Below are 19482 nucleotides of genomic sequence, written 5' to 3'. Positions count from 1 at the left end.
AGCTAAGTGGGAAGTGATTATAAAGGCTTTAGGTATCAGTTCCGTATTTTCCAAAGCCAAATATGTAAATGCTAAGGAAAGAAAACAAAGAGTGATTCAAACCTTGTAATTTAATATTGTTATTAAAACTTTAATGTATCCTATTCTTTAACATTTGGTGTTAATATAAAATTACTTGGCAATGCTTGACATTTGAAATAAACGTTTTTCTATTGTTTTATTTGCAAGGGGTCCAGTTAATTTTGCTTAGCTACAGTTTGGTCATAAAATCAAGTGAGTTTCGAGACAAATTGTTAGGTTCCCAGAGAAAATTGCCCCCTTTTAAGAAAAGAAGGCCAGGTGGTACCTAAACTATAAACTTGCCCCGAAGCAATATCTGAACTTGTTTTTTAGTATGTCTTACTATGTATAAAGATATATTTAATGTAAAGCATTTAATCTATGTAGATAAATGCTGATAGTTTAAAAAGCTAACTTAAAAATATCCAAATATTCAGACTATGTGAGGTTCCATTTTAAAGTGTGTGAGCTTGCAGAAGAAAAGTATAAGTGTCCATAAAGTTAGAAATGCTTTGGAAGTAGTTTTTTAGATAGTTGCCCATTAATCAAACTCCACTAACTAACCTAAGTTTTCCTTTTTTGAAGTAGAGCTGTCAGAAGCCTTAGATAGTATGAATCACTTGAGCACTTTGAATCACCGGCAAAAGAGTTTCTTCCCATTGCCATCAATAAACACAACCCTAACATATTTTTTATACCCATTCCTCAAGTGGAATATCTATTTTAATATGCCCAGTGTGGATAAAATGCTATGCTTCTGTAAATTTTGACTACAGAAATTATTTTTCTCTAGTTAAAATATTTAAAGGAGCTATCTTCCCCTCAAAAAAAGATCATTTATTTTCATTAAGCCTCCTAACATAAAATAAATTTAGGGTTTTAAAAAAAATTACTAACATCCAATAGTTATTTTTCATATTTGCAGTCTTGTCATTTCTGCAATTAAGCCTTTGTGTAGCACTTGGTATTTGCCTGAGTGCTCTGAAAACACACCACATTTCACAGAAGGGAAAGAGAAATGTAAGGTCTCATAGCAACCGTTTCCATCGAACACGGTGACATGTGGCATCGTGACGGGCTTCACTAAATTCAGCTGTCCCTTATCCCAAAACTGACGATAATGCAGTATAACTCAGTGCATTTCTCCTCATCAGGAATGTTGGGGGTGCAATTTAAGTTTTAATAATAAATGCTAGAATGACCAAATTGCAGACTAATTGTTTCCGTATTGTACTTCAAATGCGTTTTTAACAATAAAAAAAGATGACTATATACGATCAATGCTATTTATTGTACCTCTGGGCCTACTCTTCTAAAAATTGTAGTTTATCGAATTTTCTGTCAAGCTTGAACTAATGTAAATAATTGAAATAATGTAAAGTTATATTTTCATGTTTTTATAGATACACCATGACAAGAATACATAATGTAAGAGTATTTCCACTATGGATCATGTTGAATGGATAATGCATATCCCAGTTACAAGCAGTAATCATAGTTCAGTACCCATGTAACGGTGCATCAATATATTGCTGTATAAATGTGTCTGTGTGCACACAAGTGAAAAGTGGTCAAACGAGAGTGATGACAGCTGTCTAAGGTTTTTTTATTCATTTTATATAAAAACTGTTATGGAAAGACCAAAATGTTTATGAACTATTCTTATGTAAATTTACAACTGTCCTTTACTGTACCTTTTTGTTTACAGTATAGTACCTTATTTTCTGCTCTGTTAAGTGGGTGTCACGTTCCAAGGAGACATACACTTTCTATAACTTCTACCGAAGACATTGGAATTTCCAATTTTTCATGTGTACTATGTCAGAAAATGCTTTTGATTTTATTTTTAAATCTAACATCGGATGGCTTTTTTTGGAGTGTTGTAAAAACTTCAAGCATACATAAAACATGTTCTTACAAAAGGCAAAGATCTTTATTTTTTTTACTTAATAATTCTTCAAACTAATAATGAGAATCCAAAGAGTGTATTTAAATTTATTCCCACACAAACCTGGCTATTTCTACTCCACAGTGACATGTTTTCTCGGTTTATATGTCCCCTCGGTACCAATGTAACAAAATAGAATTTGCTTTCATTCTTTAGCTAAAATAATTGACATTTTAGGTATTTCCAACCAACAGTCACTACGTGCTTGGGGCATACATAGAAATAGCACTGTTGGTGAATTACAATTCTCGTATTACGTACGTACACTCTGCTTCTGAAGTGTCATACGGTGCTGTCATCAGCCTCTGCACAGTATTGTGTCCCTTCAGCTGCTACTGCAGTCATACTAAAGAGCAGAAAGGTGACTCTTTAAAAATCCCATAAGATAACACCTTTTTCAGGCTTAGATGTTTCAAAGAATGCCTTTATTTATTGTCTTACTAAGTATGTTAACAAGTCACTAAAACTCCTGCAATTTATATGGTCTTTTTACAAAGGTGGTTAATTTAATATGTATGTAGTTCTTTTTAGGCATATTCTAAAATTACCAAGACATTTAGTTCTTCAAAACTGCACATTCAAATGTCTTTTGTAACATTCTGTGGGTTTTAATATATGTATTGGGTAAGAGATGAACGAACACACCAATGCATCTGCTTAAAAACAGAGTAATGTTGACTTTCCTCTCTGCAAATACTCTATTAATATTTTGGTGGCTGTGGTAGTAAATTTAGTAAATGAAGAGAAACATTAACAATATAATAACCCAACAGGATAATTTCAACATAATACCTTGACGAAATGATTTAAAAAGACACTGTTGAAACTATTTAGAGTATGACACAATGTGTTTTCTTCCTTTTCTTCTATCCCCTACCTCAACTAGAGTTATCAGTCTAGTAAATTAAAAAAAGAAAAAAATAACTCAAGTATCATCTCTACCTTGAAATGTATTTCTGGGTATTTATACTTGTTTTCAGGCTGGGCAGAGTTTATTATGTATTGCACTGGACAACTCATTAGTATTTCATGTAAAATGAAGTATAATTCAGGCAAATATTTCATTTTTCTTTAATTCAAATGAAATATGTAGGTGGACTGACTAAATTTCATAGGTTCTCTGAATTATCAATTGTAACTGATAGTATATGGTTTATTAAAATATACTATGATCTTTGGAGAGTTTTTTTGGTTGTTTAACAAATGTTATATGAACTCTCAAAAGCTCATTAAAGGAAATAGAACAATGTAACTATTTAAATGTAGGGTAAATTTGTGCAAGGAATTCTATATATAAATTGGTTTATTTTTAGTTACTAACATTAAAGATGGGTAAGTACAAATGAATAATCATGATATTCTCAGTGAGAACTTGAGGATGGATTAAATGGATCATGGAAGTTGTATCAATTTTTTTTAAATTCATTCTCTTGATACACTGTTCTGCTTAGACCTCAGACACTGAAAAGTTTATTACATACACATCAATAATTTGCACTTTCTCTAGTTCTGTGTTTTAAAATGACAACCACTCATAGCACATGGCACTCTAAGTACATGAAGGTTCAGATGTATTCATGCAAACACGATGATACTCAAGCACAGAGACTAACACAAACGACCTCATATTCAGCGCAAGTAAGGCAGTACCTGGAGTAAACCTAGATCATAAGAATCTGCATGTTTATATTCTGTCTCTATTTATTCCCTTCATGCTGTATCACTGTACATTGTCTTCCTGCCCTTAGGAACAACTGCTATTTTTTTATGTATTATACTTCAAATAGTATCTAATTTTTTAGTTTCATTCATCTGGCTTTTTGCTTTTTCTCTATTATCCCATCTATTTTTGGCTTACGCTTCATGAGAGATTTTGCTATGAGAGCCCTCAGAGTGCAATTCATTTCCTCAAAGACAGGACTGACAATTTCAGAGTCTTCTTAAAAACTGTAATAAATGATGAAGAATTTCTTGAGTGAAATAAAAATGTCCTGCTACGCTCTATTTCTGCATCGCTCACTCACTCAGGCCCAATCATTGAAAATGTGTTGCATTCCTCTGTGTACTTACAGAGCTCCACAGCTTATAGGGTTTCTGTAGGAAGTGAGAGGCTCTTCCATGACGCAGGAAGAGTGAAAACTCTATCTTTAATGTATTGGCTTATCAGAATTTCTTTTAAAAGCCACTTCACAAGGAGCACAAACCAATTCTCTATTTTAATTCCACTCTCAGGCACTTCCCGATACCTTTAACTGCCACTTTTTCCCACTAGGTATAAGACAGTTTCACTATTTCAGAGCCAAATTCCTTTTTGGATATGCCTAAACGCACTGTTACTTCATTGGATGTGACTGAATTTACTGAATGACTGTGGTCATTTTTCTTTCTTTTTTTTTCCTTTCAGGTTAATGTGCCAATTTCATTTTATTGTAAATTGGAATGTGGGGGAATGGATTAAGAACTTGGGAGGGAGTCAAAACCAGGATTCTAGCTTTATCTCCTCTGGTTTCAAGCCTCCCTTTGTCTCTGTCTTCTCAACTGGAGGATATGGACACTAGGACCGTGTCTTGGGCATGATGAAAGGAAATGTGATGATATGATTTAAGACACAATGCAACATTGTCTCTTCTTAAAAATGGTTGGAAGTAATGAGTTCATGGGTGACAGGGCCACTTAGTGCCAAAAATATTTTTGTTTTTCAGTTCCAAATTTGTTTTAATATCTCAAAACATTGGAAAAGCAGTTCTACCCCATAATATCATTTATTAATTCAGTTATTCATTATTTCCATCTAACAAATATTATTTGAATGTATCTTGAGGAAATATGAACAGAAGGTAAGGACTATATTTGAAACCTTCGTTCTGAAGATTAAGTATTATATTTTCTTTAAAGCGTGTAGTTCTTTGATCCATTGTCTAAGAAATAGTAAGCATCTATGGGTACTATATTTCTGTTTGACAATTTTTAACTCAAGACATTCAAACATTAAGTTTGAACAGACACCTGGTAACACCCACTCACAGTCCCCTTAATTATAAATTTCCTATATTTTACTATAGGAAAGAACTATATTTTCCCCTCTCAAAAAGTCATAGATTGTATATATTGCATTTATCCATAAATTTATTTGGCATCCAATCAATAGTTCTATTCTTATTTTTCAAAAACTCAAGTTAAATCCATTAACCAATATCACAATTTGGTAATTCTAAATTGTTGCCACCTGCATGGCTTACAAATACCTACAATCTATTTCTTTGGATAAAAGTTTAATTCAAATAAGATTCAACAGATCTATGGTCAGCAGCTAAGCTGCATCTTACATTTAAACTGAAACCAAAGTTAAAGAAAATATATGTTAAAAACAAGGCTGTTCATTTCTCAGCTATAAGCCTGCCAATCTAGAATTTTTCATGAAGATGCCTGAAATGAATATCACTACTTATTTTTTTAATTTTATGTAAAAATTTTTATTTAAATATTTACATTAAGTCACGTCTAAATTCAAGAATATTTTCTTTCAGATGCAAAGGGTTTTGGAGGAATTCACATTTTTGTTGGACTTCCTAAACCAGAGAAAAAATATATCCTAAACTTTGGAATGTATATGGTATAGCGATGGTATATGATTTATCACCTATTATATTGTCAAGATTAATAGGTGAAAAGCGTCCATTTGGCAAGAATCGGAACCAAAACCAACTGTAAATTAATATACTTATTTTCTAATTCTTTCTTTCTTTGACTTATTCTAATGCAAACTAGAGGTTATTTTCATGTAAAAATTACCTTTTTTTCCCCTCAGCATTTTGTGGTCAAGAATTTTGTTACAAAAAAATTCTGTGGTTATTAAAATTTTAAACTATTGGATATATTTGACCCATATCTGAAAACACCTTTATGTAAATATTTACAGACTTAAAAGGAAAGGAAATAGGCTTATAAAAATGATTTGCAAGGTTTTTGAAATAATTATGAAAGTGGAACTCTATAGTATTACGAACTATTTATACTTGCTTTGCTTATGCCTCTCTTCCTCCCCAGATTAGACTTTGTTTGCCAGTGATCTCAATTGCTACTTTTGGATGATTTTACTGAAGTCTAAGTCATGAGTTGCAATCAATCACATGTAACAGATAATTTTGTATGATTCTAAGATCATAGACAACATACTCATTCTTCTACAACCTTCTTGCAAATATGTGCCTTAGTTCTTTCTCAGTGTGAGGTAGTTTGTATAACCATTGTGAAACTGTCATTTTTATTTAGGGTTCTTTTTAAGTTAAAGTGCATTTTTGGATTTATAACTATATGTAGTCTGTATCTTAAAAGCCTTCCAAGTCTGTTTTATGTGTATTATCTTGTCGGCTATTTGTGTTAAAGAGACAAATATGTCTTTGTTCATTTTTATTTAATGTTTGTGTTTCTGTGCGTGTGTATGTTCATGTGTGTATTAAAGAAATTCCACATCCTCTATAGCATCTATTCTGCTAATTATTTATAACATTGTTTGACATACCTCTGAGATTTTTAACTCAGAGGTTTTAAATGTATTAAAGTAAATTATTATGAAGACTTTAAAGGGGTTAAAAGGAAATGAAGCAGTTACTTAGGTGGCACATGTTGACATAATTAAACTCAAGCCCAAAAGTATGCCTTGCCTTTTAAATTGAAACTATTTTGAAGTTTATAGTCGAAGTTGAGTTTCCAAAATTTGCAATCCATACTTAGTTGTTAAAGCATTTCCACACGGGAAAGTATTTTGAAGTTATGGTTACACCATGCCTCATCTTTGTCATTTTCTTCATTAAAAAACAAACTGTAAGCATGGGAAAGAAAAGTCTGCTTCATGTGTGGAAATAGTGTTCTGGATATAGGAAAAAAGTATATACCCGAAGGATCTGAATAACTGTTCCCAACACTGTAGAACAATTGGTTACCAGTATAACAATCTTGTGTCACAGCCATCTTTAGGAAAACTATTTCCCTGATAATACACTCACTGTGCTGTAGAAAGGTGGAGCCCCTGGCCAGATGTATATGCTTCAAAAGGACAGGTCAGGGTCATGACCCAGGGCTAATTCCCTATTCTACTCCTTTGTCCCTCCTTCAGCAGATAAGATTTCTTTAGTTCTTATACAAATGTCTACAAAGCAGAAGAGTAGGCATGGTCTGTCCAGAAGGGTTTCTTTCTTTTCTTTTCTTTCTTTTCTTTCTTTCTTTTTTTCCTTTCTTTTTTCCTTTTACAATTAATGGCTTACCTTTGCATTAGGATGCACTCTTGTGGTTGAATTTCTATGCAGAAATTTTTCTTACTCTGAGCACAACATAAGGCATAGAACTGGCCAGGAAAACAGCATACTGGAATGTTATTGCTGCATATGCTTTTTTTTTAATGTAACTACTCACATTTCTTTTTCTTGATGTCTTAAATATTTGTGAGGAAAACATAATCATTTGTTTAGTAATTGGTAAAGAAATATACATGCCCATCTGTGCTTACTGGGTCTTCTAGAACCATTTTTGAAAAAGATGGGATTTATACATATAAACACAAGTTGTCATTATTGTATATTAATTTGCCTCTAGAAAATGTGAAAACATTTTGCAAGTGAAAATGTGAAGAACAGATTAAAATTATAGATTAAGTATATAATTTCAAATATGTAAGTTAATCTTTATTTTGAAACATTTATAAATAGGTGTTTTAGTTTTATTACATTATAAAATACCAATATCTGGATTTGTGGTTTATACAAAACTTCTGCATAGAAAAATTTAATAGTATTATACAGCAATATATAAATTAAATAACATTTTCTTGTTTGGTTCTCAGGTTTATACTCATCATTCATACATTGTCACACTGTTCTGATCACCACATTGTCTTCCCCATACAATGGCAATACAAGAAAATATGTTCACAAGTATCACATTTATCACTTTATGCCTGAAAACATGAATGATTTACTATTTTAACTTTCTCTGTTTCATTTTTATGGTTCCTATAATGTGCTTTATTTTGGCTAGCTGTCATTCACTGGCATCAACACATCAATGACTGTCTGTCTTTGTGTTTCCCCTTTCTTCTTAATGGGACTCTATAGTAGTCTTTCCCATACATGCTTTAAGCATTGACCTAGTAATCTCTCTAGTAGTATGTGAAGATTTTTCTTTCTTGTAACCCCTAAACTGGATCTCTTGCACCTGCCAGACTCCAAGTAAAGTCGATTAAGTACATTTTTGTTTAAATTCTGCACCTAGTGGAAATCCCTCTAATACAAATACAATGCTGTATTTTCAGTGATACCCTTAATCAACTATTTCCTTTATTATAATGTGAGTTTCCTGAAGTCAGGGAATAAATATGTCCTATTCATCTCTGAGCACTTAAACCTCTTCAAAATAATAACAATGATAAGCTTACATTTACAAAGCACATATTTTGTGCAAAGCATCACACCATAAAGTGCATACTATTGTTTTAATTCTCATTTTACAAATAAGGAACCTGAGGCAGAACAACACAGAAAGATTAAGTAATCAGTTCAGTCACAGCAAGAGACACGGGCCTTTCATACTGGGGCATGATGGTTTCAGAATTAGCACTTATAGCTGTCATGTGGGAAGATACAAGTCACAGTATAATGTTATGTGGTAAGAATGTACTTGAAACAAAAACTGAATTAGGATTGGATTCACCAAACAGCCCGACAGGGGCCCCGAGTGTAAAAGAGCACTTTAGTTCCCATGAGATAATAGGATGTGCAGTTGGAGAGGCTACTCTAAGTCACTTAGGCTAGAGTGAGATCTCTGACAGATTTGCTCCATTAATAATAGAGAATGGCTGAACTGCCATCTGAAGAGAATGCATAATATTAGCTTAGGTTTTGCTGAGTTTGGAGCCAGAATAGAATTGCTAAGAAAATGTAGGCAAACTTCAACATAAATCATCCCCTTCTCCAAAGAAACTTTTTATAGCATTTTATTTTTACATAATGCTTTTAAAAACATATATATATTTGTGATCAGATTTCTCAAGTGTCTTCTATCTCCATAGATTTTATTTTGTTTAACAATCTTTATAATGATTTCCTTTCCAAAAGACTTGTATTGTTTCTATTCCTTCTTAGCCTACTTCACAGTATAAACCCTTAAAATCTGTGAAATAAATGTGAATATTCCTGGGAGATTTTTTCCCTTCTAGCTCAATTTTTCTCAAATTATATTCTCTCTTTCCCTCTAAGAAAACTCATTTCCCCCTATAGATTTAATCTTCATTCTCTGCTGAGTTTTTTCCCAAATATGTGTGGATAGCCCTGAGCTATTCACTCAATTCTATCTAGGAATCATTTTATTAATATGATTAACATTATTAATAATCATGGCTAATATTCATTGAATATGTGAGTTGCTAGTCATGATTTTAAACATTTTATACATGTATAAATACCTTTAACCTAAGAATAATATGAGATTCATATTATTACCACATTCATTGCACCTTAATGAAATAGAGGCAAAAGAGATTATGTAATTTGCCCTAAGTCTCAACTACAGCTAGAAATGTCCATGGGCACTTCAACTTGAACAGACTCAAAACTGAATTTATTTTCTTTCCAACAAAAGTTGTCTCTCCATCTGGTAAGTCCCTTTGTGGTTACATTTGGTACTTAGGCTACTATTATGAATGTAAACACTCTTACTTGTAGAATAACAAATACATTTTCATCATCTCTGTAGATAAAAGACAAACCCTTTTAGAATCAATCTTTTTCCCTTCACATTTCATGTTTATGGATGTAGGCAAATACTGATCAAGATTATTTTGAACATCCATATATATACCCAGGAGGGAAAACTCCCAAATAATTCTTAATATTTTAGTTCCTTAAAGTGTAATTTATTTTATGTCAATAATTAAGCATTGTTCCTTGTGTTAAAAATCACATCTAGATTGTCACGTCAGAATCCTAGAATGTTCATGTTAACTGTCTGTGCATTCATTTACTTATTTACTCAGTGAGTATTTATTGAACCTGTATTGTGTGACCGACTCTGTACCATACAATAATACACAGTGCTTCTGGCAGTTTCATCCATTTTATATGGAAAGCCAAATTGTTCAAGATTTTCTTTAAACTTCTTTACTTTCACTTGTCCCTGACATGTATCTCTATCCTTCTGTTGCCTCCTTGCTACAGCCCTAATTCTTTTGAGATACAGATTTAAACTATTTGTTAATTCATCCAACAAATATCTATTGTGTATCCATTCACATATGAAGCATTTGTATTTGTGCTCTGATAATAAGGTGTTGAATAAAACACACATTTTTCCCTTCCCTTTTAGAATTTCCAGTGTAGCTGGTAAGAGAGAGTTTGCACAAGTAATCACAATAAAAGCTGAGATTTATGAAGAAGAATGTCCCGAGGAACAAGGTGGGCCTGGCGTGGTTGCTGGCAGGCCCCCTTGGGGAATGGCATTTAAGCTGAGACTTAAAGGACAGTGGGAGTCATGAAAAAGCAGAGAATGTGTTGGAGGAAGAGATTTCAGGTTGAGGAAACAGTGCACAGCAAATCTCGGAAACTGGAAAATAGCAGCCAAATCTGAAGTATAGAAAACTAGAGAAGATGCAATGGAGTGATCTCACTCCTGCTCAACAGCCTCATCGTGCTCTTTCGACCCTACACCTGTCTGTAGCTCCTGACATATTTTCATTCAGTTGCTACCTATCAACGAGGGCCATGTTACCTCCTTTCCTGAGTGTGGTGCTCACTTGAACAAAAGTGACATTTGTTTGTCCCTTAGAGCAATTATACTAGGTAGGAGTCATCATAATAAGCCTGACTAACGAAGAAGAATTAAAAACACACCCATATTCAGAAAACTAGGCAGTGTCAGAACCACAACTACCAGGGTCAGCCCTTTGGCCTCCAGGCCCTGATCTTTCTGTGCATCACACAGTTCTTCTCTCCAGTGAGTAAATGTTGGTGTGGTTGGAGCCGCGCCCTCAGTCTCCCGTTCAGATCACAATGAATTGGCCATCTCATCAGGTGAATGTGTTTCTCAAATATATGTTTTTTTCTTTACCCTGGAATCAATTTTTTGCACACTAGAACAGACCGAAATGCCTCTCTTCAATGAATTTTTCCTCTTTGCTCTTAAACAGACCAGAAACCTTTATACTTTCCCTTTAAGTAGTAAAAATTCTCATTGTTTGAACAGAGATCATTTCTGCTGTTTCTTTCAAGTCAGTTTTATAAAAGCCAGTTCTGACAGTGTAAACTCCTAGAGAAGCTCCTAGAAAAGTTCCATGAGAAAAAAAATACCCAAAACTGAAAGCACATTAAGAGGATATGACAATTTATTACAGCACTTTTTGGACCCCCCCCAAGTTTGCTTCCCAAGCCATCCACTAGGAACTCAATGCCACTCTTCAGTTTGATGCCCTCAATCTGTTTTCTCAAATGTTAATTATCTTTGTGATTGGAATGAAGGCTGAAGGCCATAACAACCAATGAAAATCACATAGCCATGTTCAGGGTCATGGAGAATTTCACATGTTGAATTGAAGCTGCTGTGTTTTTCCAATTACTCCTCAAAATGTACTTGTTTTTTAATAATTGGATCAATTTTTGGTGTCAAAGGCACTGACACCAACTAGTGTGCAAATAATCATTTATATATATGGTATCTAACCTGCACTCAATGAATCAAAAGGAACAAAATATTTATCAAAAGTTATGATCAGGGAAGAAAAGCAGTGGTTTAGATGTTTGTAAATTAAATATTTGGTTTTGCAAGTATAAGCAGTTGCATCCACATCACACCTTTCCTATTAAAGCTCCATGGGAATGCTCTTCTGATTACACGATGTTCATTCATTTACTAATAGATTCTCACCCACCAATATTTATTAAGCATTCATGATGCATCAAGGAATGAAAATAGAAAGGCTGATGCTACTGCAGACAAAGGCATGTAAAAATCCATCAAAATTTATGTAACCCTTCATTCACCAAATATTCACTGTATACCTGAGTACAAGGGACTATTTCAGGTGTTTAAAATATGAAAGTTAACAAGCAATCAGGTGCTTATTACGGAAACTGGAAATGAGAAGAGGCAAGGGCAAGATTTTGCTTGTTTTTTGTTTCATTTTGATATTGTTCATTGGATGGGGTGGAAAAATCATGAACCTTGCTTTGTTATAGCTATGAGTTCAAAATACCTATTTAGACCTCAAGTGACACAATCAAGTGTGCATTTGGATACACTCACATTGAGACATAAATTTTGAGTCATTGCAGTTGGACAAAATATCACCTAAGAAGTCTAAGTACTGAATCTTAGACATTCAAATGCTTCTAAGTGGGGTCTGAGGAGGAATCTGGGAAGAAGACTGAGAAGGAACAGCCAGTTAGGTGGAAGAAAATCAGGACTGCCTGGTGTCCGAGAAGTAGATAAGTTAATGGAACAGTGAGGAGAATGGAACTTATGGAACTCCTCCAGCAGGTGACACCTAGAATAAAGCAGATAAACCCAAGCTGGTCTCATAGACAAATAGAAGGTAATAACCCCTTAGATGCCTAGACAAATAACATGTAAATTTAACTACTGAATACCATGCCCTTATTATTTAGAGATTGCCAAAAACAAGGACCAAATGTGGAAGAGAATAATAGTGTATGAATTCACAATGAAAAGATTCAAGAGATCTTTACTAACCTTGGGGTCATGGTCACTGAAACAGAGGAATTTTTCAAAACTCTAATTTCCCATGTTAATGAGATACCAGGACTGCACATTTCTAAACCCATCAGAATTATAGCGCCTTCTCGTCTATTTCTGCATGGAATGACACTGGTTCTGAGTGTTTTGTTTGCCTCACATTAGCCTTAGAACAATAAATAATAAAAGTGAAATCCAATTGTCCTGAAATAGTTGAGCCCAGTATTTGCAGAGATTCTAAAGAAAAGGAGGTGAGTCACAATGAAGATGAGTTTTGGAGGTAGACACACTAGGTTCAAACCAAATAGATGCTCTATTGCCTATTACATGTTAGTTTAAAATTCATTTAATGTCTCCAGTCTTAACATATCAGGAATGTGGAGATAATAATAGTGCTCACTTCATAAGAGTGGAGAAGATCACATTATATGATTGCATGGTATAACACAGTGCTGGGCCTAAGGTAAAAGTTCAACCTATGTTATCTTGCATTGTACCATGTCAATTTACAATATGAGTATTTCCTTATATCACTGGTCTGTGAAAACATTATTTTAAAGGCTTATGAAAGAATGCTTACCTAAGTATTTTCTTATCATTGGGCATGAAAGCTATTTCTAAATTTATGACAAATTTAATAACATTTCTCTGAGTATCATTTTACATATCATTTTCTACAACTTTGATTGGCATTTCTTTATGTTTAATTTCTTTGCTTCTATTGTAGACTATTATTTCTACTTAATTAACCCAAATTACAATTCTCCAATAGTAGCTATCAGCTTATCTCACTCATTTACTGATTTTTCTACCCAACATTTACCACAGAGTTACAAATTGTTATAATGTTCCTTTGTGCTATATTTTCCTTAATTGATAGAGATAATGAAAAAGAAAGTTAATTGCACTCTGAAAACTCCTAAAGTAAGTATCGGAAGACATTTTTACAAAGCTAATTTAGCCCTTGTAAGAACTTACTTGTGCCAAAGGAAACTTCCCCCGCTATACATTTTATAAAGTAGCATATATTCTGAATCACCTTCCTCTGGTTCAACATTTCATTCTTCAGGACATATAAAGAGTACATTTTTCCTGGCTAAGTGATTATTGGTGTTTTAGAGAAATTGGTGTCCAAATTATGGAAAGACTCCCCTTTTCTTGCCTAGGCAAAATTGAATGAACTGAATCTCTTTATAAAGGCAGCTGTTGAAGAAATTGGGACTTCAATAGTCAGAAATGCATTGGTTACATAAAATGCATTTATTGTTGCTGTTTCTAAACATAGCTCCTTTGTTATTATTTTTTCCTAAAAGATAATTCAATCAGACATTACTCTATAGGTGTCTCCGCCCATTTGCAGTGAGGTATCTTTCCAGGATTTGCTTCAAAAGACACATCGTTACATCACTATTGACCTTCCTCTCTGACTGTGTCTTGAATAGGAAGACAAAGAAGGCTCTGGTGGAGGTTTAGGTCTATAAGCCTGTCATAGCTAACCGCTTCCTCAGAGCAAAGTGATCTAGTATGATGGCATCAGTTTACAACTCTTCCTTCCTGCTTTTATTTTAGGCATTGGAAGGACACTTCATAGAAAGGCAAGAAAACTACTATTAATAGCGTAGAACTGACCTGAGGGCAGATACCAGATATTAGTCTTCTAACGTAAAATCCTTAGCAATGGAAACAAATACTGGCTTTTTAGTCAAGCATGAATATAGAATTTTTTAAACCCATAGGACCTGTAGAAAAATAAAATAATTCTCTTAAAAGCATATTTGCTATTTTAAAAATCTATATTTTGCAATCAACTCAAAATCAAAATTTTTTTAAAATCTGTATTTTTTACAACCAACTCAAAATCAATTTTTTTCTATTTTCTTTGGTGAGCTAGAATATTTTCCTGTGAAGAAACCATTCTATTTTCAAATATTTTAATGATTATAAATAGCTGAGAGATTAGTTCTTGTTTGAGAATCTAATAGCACCAAGGAAATTAGAAGACAGATTTTTTTCAACCATTTTACATATGGTGCCAAATGTAATGGGCTTCTGTGACTCCCCCAGGAACTGGAATTCTCAAGGAGAGTGCAGGTTTTGTAGAATGAACTTTTGATGGATGGCTGGGAGCCTATACAGATATTCCTGCCAATTCTACCTTTTGCCTAGTGGATACTCTGATGTTCAGCTTGTCCTTGTGGGTTGTTATTTTTTAACCTTGTCCAAGCAGCTAGAAGAAATTTAAAGATGTATTACCACTAATGTGATGATATTATGGAAATAAATACATTGCTCCTTGGGTCTGAATCTGCATGTTGTCATCCCTTTCTCCGTAACATTGGAAAGCTGCTTTTCTACCTGAACATCACTTTCATCATCTGTATCATTGCATTTCATCCTTACCTGGCAAGCTTATAATGAGAAACAATGACACATGGCATGGCACCAGTACAAACTCAGCTAAAAAAATTAGGTGGTATTCTTAGATGCCTCATCCTCATAATCTTTCAATTCCTAAATCCAACAAATAGCGAGGACTGTCAAAGTGACCTTCACATTATATTCCAAATCCAGCCACCTCACTCTGTCTCTTCAGTGTTATCACACTAGTCCAACAGCCAGTTTTATGCCTTTTACCTCCATCCCATACCACCCCTAAGCCCTCTCTACCTCCCTCCCATTTCCACCCCCCTTGTTATTATCCATATATTTGATCAAATGTCAGACATTGTGAATTTTACCTTGTTAGATACTAAGTAATTTTTTAAAAATTATTATTGATCGGTGTCCTGCCACACAATTAAGTTACTTGGAATTGGTTTCATCATTTTGTTTTCTTTCCACATACTGAAGCAAGACCCTTTTGAGGACTCTGATGCCACGTGAATTATGAAGTATTTCACTTTGGCCTAGGGAAAGGCACAGTTCCTGGCCCTCTGATCTCCAGGCACTGTTTTTTTTATCATGTTTGGGGTAGTGGTTCTTTTTGGCTTTGAGTAGTTTGCTTACACATATGTGCTCATGGTACTCAAATGAACACTCAAAGAAGTTTCTCTATAGATATTTGGAGTTTTTGCTCTGTGCAGGTTTCTTTCTTCCTGTTCTCTCTTCTGTGACTGCTAACCCCCTTGGCTGCCATGAACTATCCATCAGTTTTGTGTCTTTAACTCAAAGAGTCTGAAATCTGTCTGGGTTCCTGTTTTTGGCTCTATGCCCTGAAAACTCTCTACAATCAGTAATTGGGGCTCATTTCAATTGTTTTTCCTCCCTCAGGAATAACTGTCCTTCACTCCCTGATGTGAACTGTCATGTCAAATAATTCCTTATATTTCATCTAGCTTTTTTTTAGTTTGGTTGTTTTTTATTTATTTTGTTGTTGTTGTTCAATTACAGTTGTCCCCATTTCCCCCCATTACTCTCCCCTGCCCTACCCACCCCCTACCTCCCACACTAAATCAAGGCAGAAAGGTAAATCTGATCTCTGCTTCTCCCTTTTGATCAAATTGAATATCAATTGTAAAGTTCACTTTTAATAGGTCTTCGTAAAAACTTAATAAAACTACTCATCACACACAGTGAAGATTCAAGAAATCCCCGTAACATGAGAAATGATATCCCGATGATAAAACACTCATGATATCCCAAGGTTCTAGCAACCAAGGAAACAGGACTAGAAATAAAAGAAATGTAAATAGTGAAGAAAGCAACATTATTGATTATAAAAAACTAAATAGGGTTTGGAAACAGCCATACTCAGGAAGACAAGACAACTAGAAGTAACAAGGGTAGGGTTACAAAATCAACTGGGTGAGCGGAAGACACTGGCAATCCTCAGAGGCACGATGAATATTTTCCCTCGGCTCTCACAGAGGTGGCAGAGTCACCATGGTTTGTCGGTCTCCACTGGCATATTTAGTTCTGTCCTATTCTTTATTGGTATTCTTCCACCACCCATAGATGCATACGGGGAATTGGGCTAGCACTGGACAGCTGGCTCAGACAGCTGGAGCACAGTTAATAGGTAATTGAAGCAAGGAATTGTTTACACGATCCTAGTTGTCTTCCCTTTCCTGCTGACCTGACTGTGAAATGGTACTGGGCTATGTTCACTGCACTTGGTGCACTATGAAATGTAAATATAGTATATATAACAATAGGTTTATTTGTACTATACATTTTGTTCTGCTTTCACTGACATACCATCTTGCAAAAACATTTTAATTCCTATGCAAATTGGGTGGCTTTGCTCCCATAACATTTAAAATTGTAATTATTTATTTAGTTGTTCCACTAATATTTCTTAGGCATATAATTTCATGATAATTTAAATATTACTGACTTTTGTTAATTCTAGTCTTTGATGATTTGAAACATAATTAATTAGTGTTGTCATTCTCTTTCTATCTTTGTAGAGGCTGTTTAGTCAATTCAAAGAAAACATTTATCTCAGGAGAGTGACATGGAAATAGACTTTATTTTGATTTTATGGTGCAGAGACAAGAAAGTTATTTATGAATGAAATCAAATCTATTATTAAAATGGCTATTCGGGAGACACATTTTTAAAAATAAAAACAATCTTTACCTAGAAATAGATTTCACCCATATATATATTTACAATAATCATTGTATCATAAACATATCAACTCTTGTAGATAAGAAAAAATTTCTCAAATTTTTAAAAATCTCATTTTCTGTGCTTAATAGTTTACCTATCTATTCTAGATTTCCTGTCTATTCTAGATTTATCTTGATCTAAACATTTGATGTTATTGGTTTGCACGTTTTATCAAGCCATGGATATAATGAATATAACATAATGTAAATGTTACATAGGAGTGAGCCATACTATGATGACGAACTCTTATACTTGACCTGCTTTTATTTCCTCAATCTCATCCTTTTATTTCCCACTGCCTGCTATACCTCTAATTCTAGGCTCATATAGACACCAAAATTATATTATTTTTCTTATCAAAAAGACCTAGAGAATTCAATATTTTTTTCAGCTTCTGGGAAAGAATCATTGGTATGCTAGCAATCTGACTGGTAAATGGGAATTTCTCCAACTTCATAAAGAGCATTTACAAACAAAGGAAAGAAAAAGCCCTACAACTAACATTATACATAATGGTAAAAGATTAAATACTTCCCCTCTAATACTGAGAACAAGACAAAGATGTCCACCCTCACCATTCTTTATCAACATTCTAACCATTAGAGCAAGAAAAAAGAAAAATAAGGTATATAGATGGAAAAGAAATGAAATTGTCTCTATTTGCAGATAGCATAGTTGCCTATGTAGAAAATCTCCAGAAAAGTACAAAAACCCCCCAAATGTATAATTTACGTATGACTTCAGAAATGATGTAGGATAAAATATCAAATAAAAAATCAATTGCATTTTTATATATCAACTATGAGCATAAGAAAGAAAATTAGAATGACAATACCACTTACAATTGCTAGAAAAATGAAATAGGTGTAAATATAACAAAATATGAAAAGAATTTGTATACTGAAAACTATACAATGTTGAAGGGAAAACATATAAAGAAGATCTAAATAAATCAAAAGAAATACCAGGCACAGTGATTGTAAGAGTCAACACAGTAAACATGCCAGTTCTTCACAAATTTATACAGAGAGTTAATGCGATTCCTATGAAAGTACCAGCAATTTTTTTTGTAGAATAAACAATATCATACTAAAATTTATACAAAAGTTCAAGGTATCTAGAATAGAAACATGATTTTGAAAAAGGAGAGTATAATTGGAGGAATTGGTGACTTGATTTCAAGTCATTATATAGTAACAGTAAAGATGTGTTCATGGTATTGGTGGATAGATTCAAATCAAAGAATGGAACCGAGTTCCAGAAACAGACCAACACAGATCTAGGCAACTGATATCAAAGATGAAAAGGCAACAATGTGGAGGAAGAATGGTCTTTTCAAGAAATGATAGTTGAACCAGACAACCATAGGGCAAAACAAGAAAACAAAGAAAAAGAACCTGACCTGATTTTCACAACTGATACAAAAATTAATTCTAAGTGAATCACATAAGTAACAAAAAATTATAAAATTTTTGGAAAATGATAGGACAAAATCTTCAGGATTTTGGGTTAGGCAATAGTTTATAGATTCCACACCAAAAAAAAAAACATAGTTCATAAAATTAAATATTAGAAACTTAGACTTCTCAAAATTTAAAACTTTGCTCTGGAAACAAATAATAAAAAGGCAAGCTACAAAGTGAGTGAAAATACCTGCAAAATACAACACAAAGGATTAGAATGTGGAATTCTAGGGAGGTCTTGAAACTCAACAGTAAAAAGATGAACACTCCAATTAAAAAAGGGGAAAACTATGGCAAAACATTTCAAAAAAGCATACAGATGGCAGATAAGCACGTGACGAAAATGATCAATATTGGGTAAGTGCATTAGAAAATGCAAATTAAAACAAATGAAATACTACTCCACACTTAACTGCCTATCAAAAGCAGTTACAATATCAAATACTTGCACGGATGCAGAAAAACTTACTCTCTCCCACATTGCTGGTAGCCATGTAAAACAGTAGGACCACACTGGAAAAGTCTGACCATGTCTTAAAAAACTAAACATGCAACTACCACTTAACCCAGCAATTATGCTCCTAAGCTTTGATCCAGTAAAATGAAGATTCATGTTCACATGAAAACCTGCACATGCATGGCTACACTAAGTCTATTTGT

Source organism: Artibeus jamaicensis, unplaced genomic scaffold (assembly GCF_021234435.1).
Source record: "Artibeus jamaicensis isolate MK-2021 breed Jamaican fruit bat unplaced genomic scaffold, CSHL_Jam_final scaffold_537, whole genome shotgun sequence".
Taxonomy (NCBI): Eukaryota; Metazoa; Chordata; class Mammalia; order Chiroptera; family Phyllostomidae; genus Artibeus; species Artibeus jamaicensis.
This window is presented reverse-complemented; position numbering follows the sequence as displayed.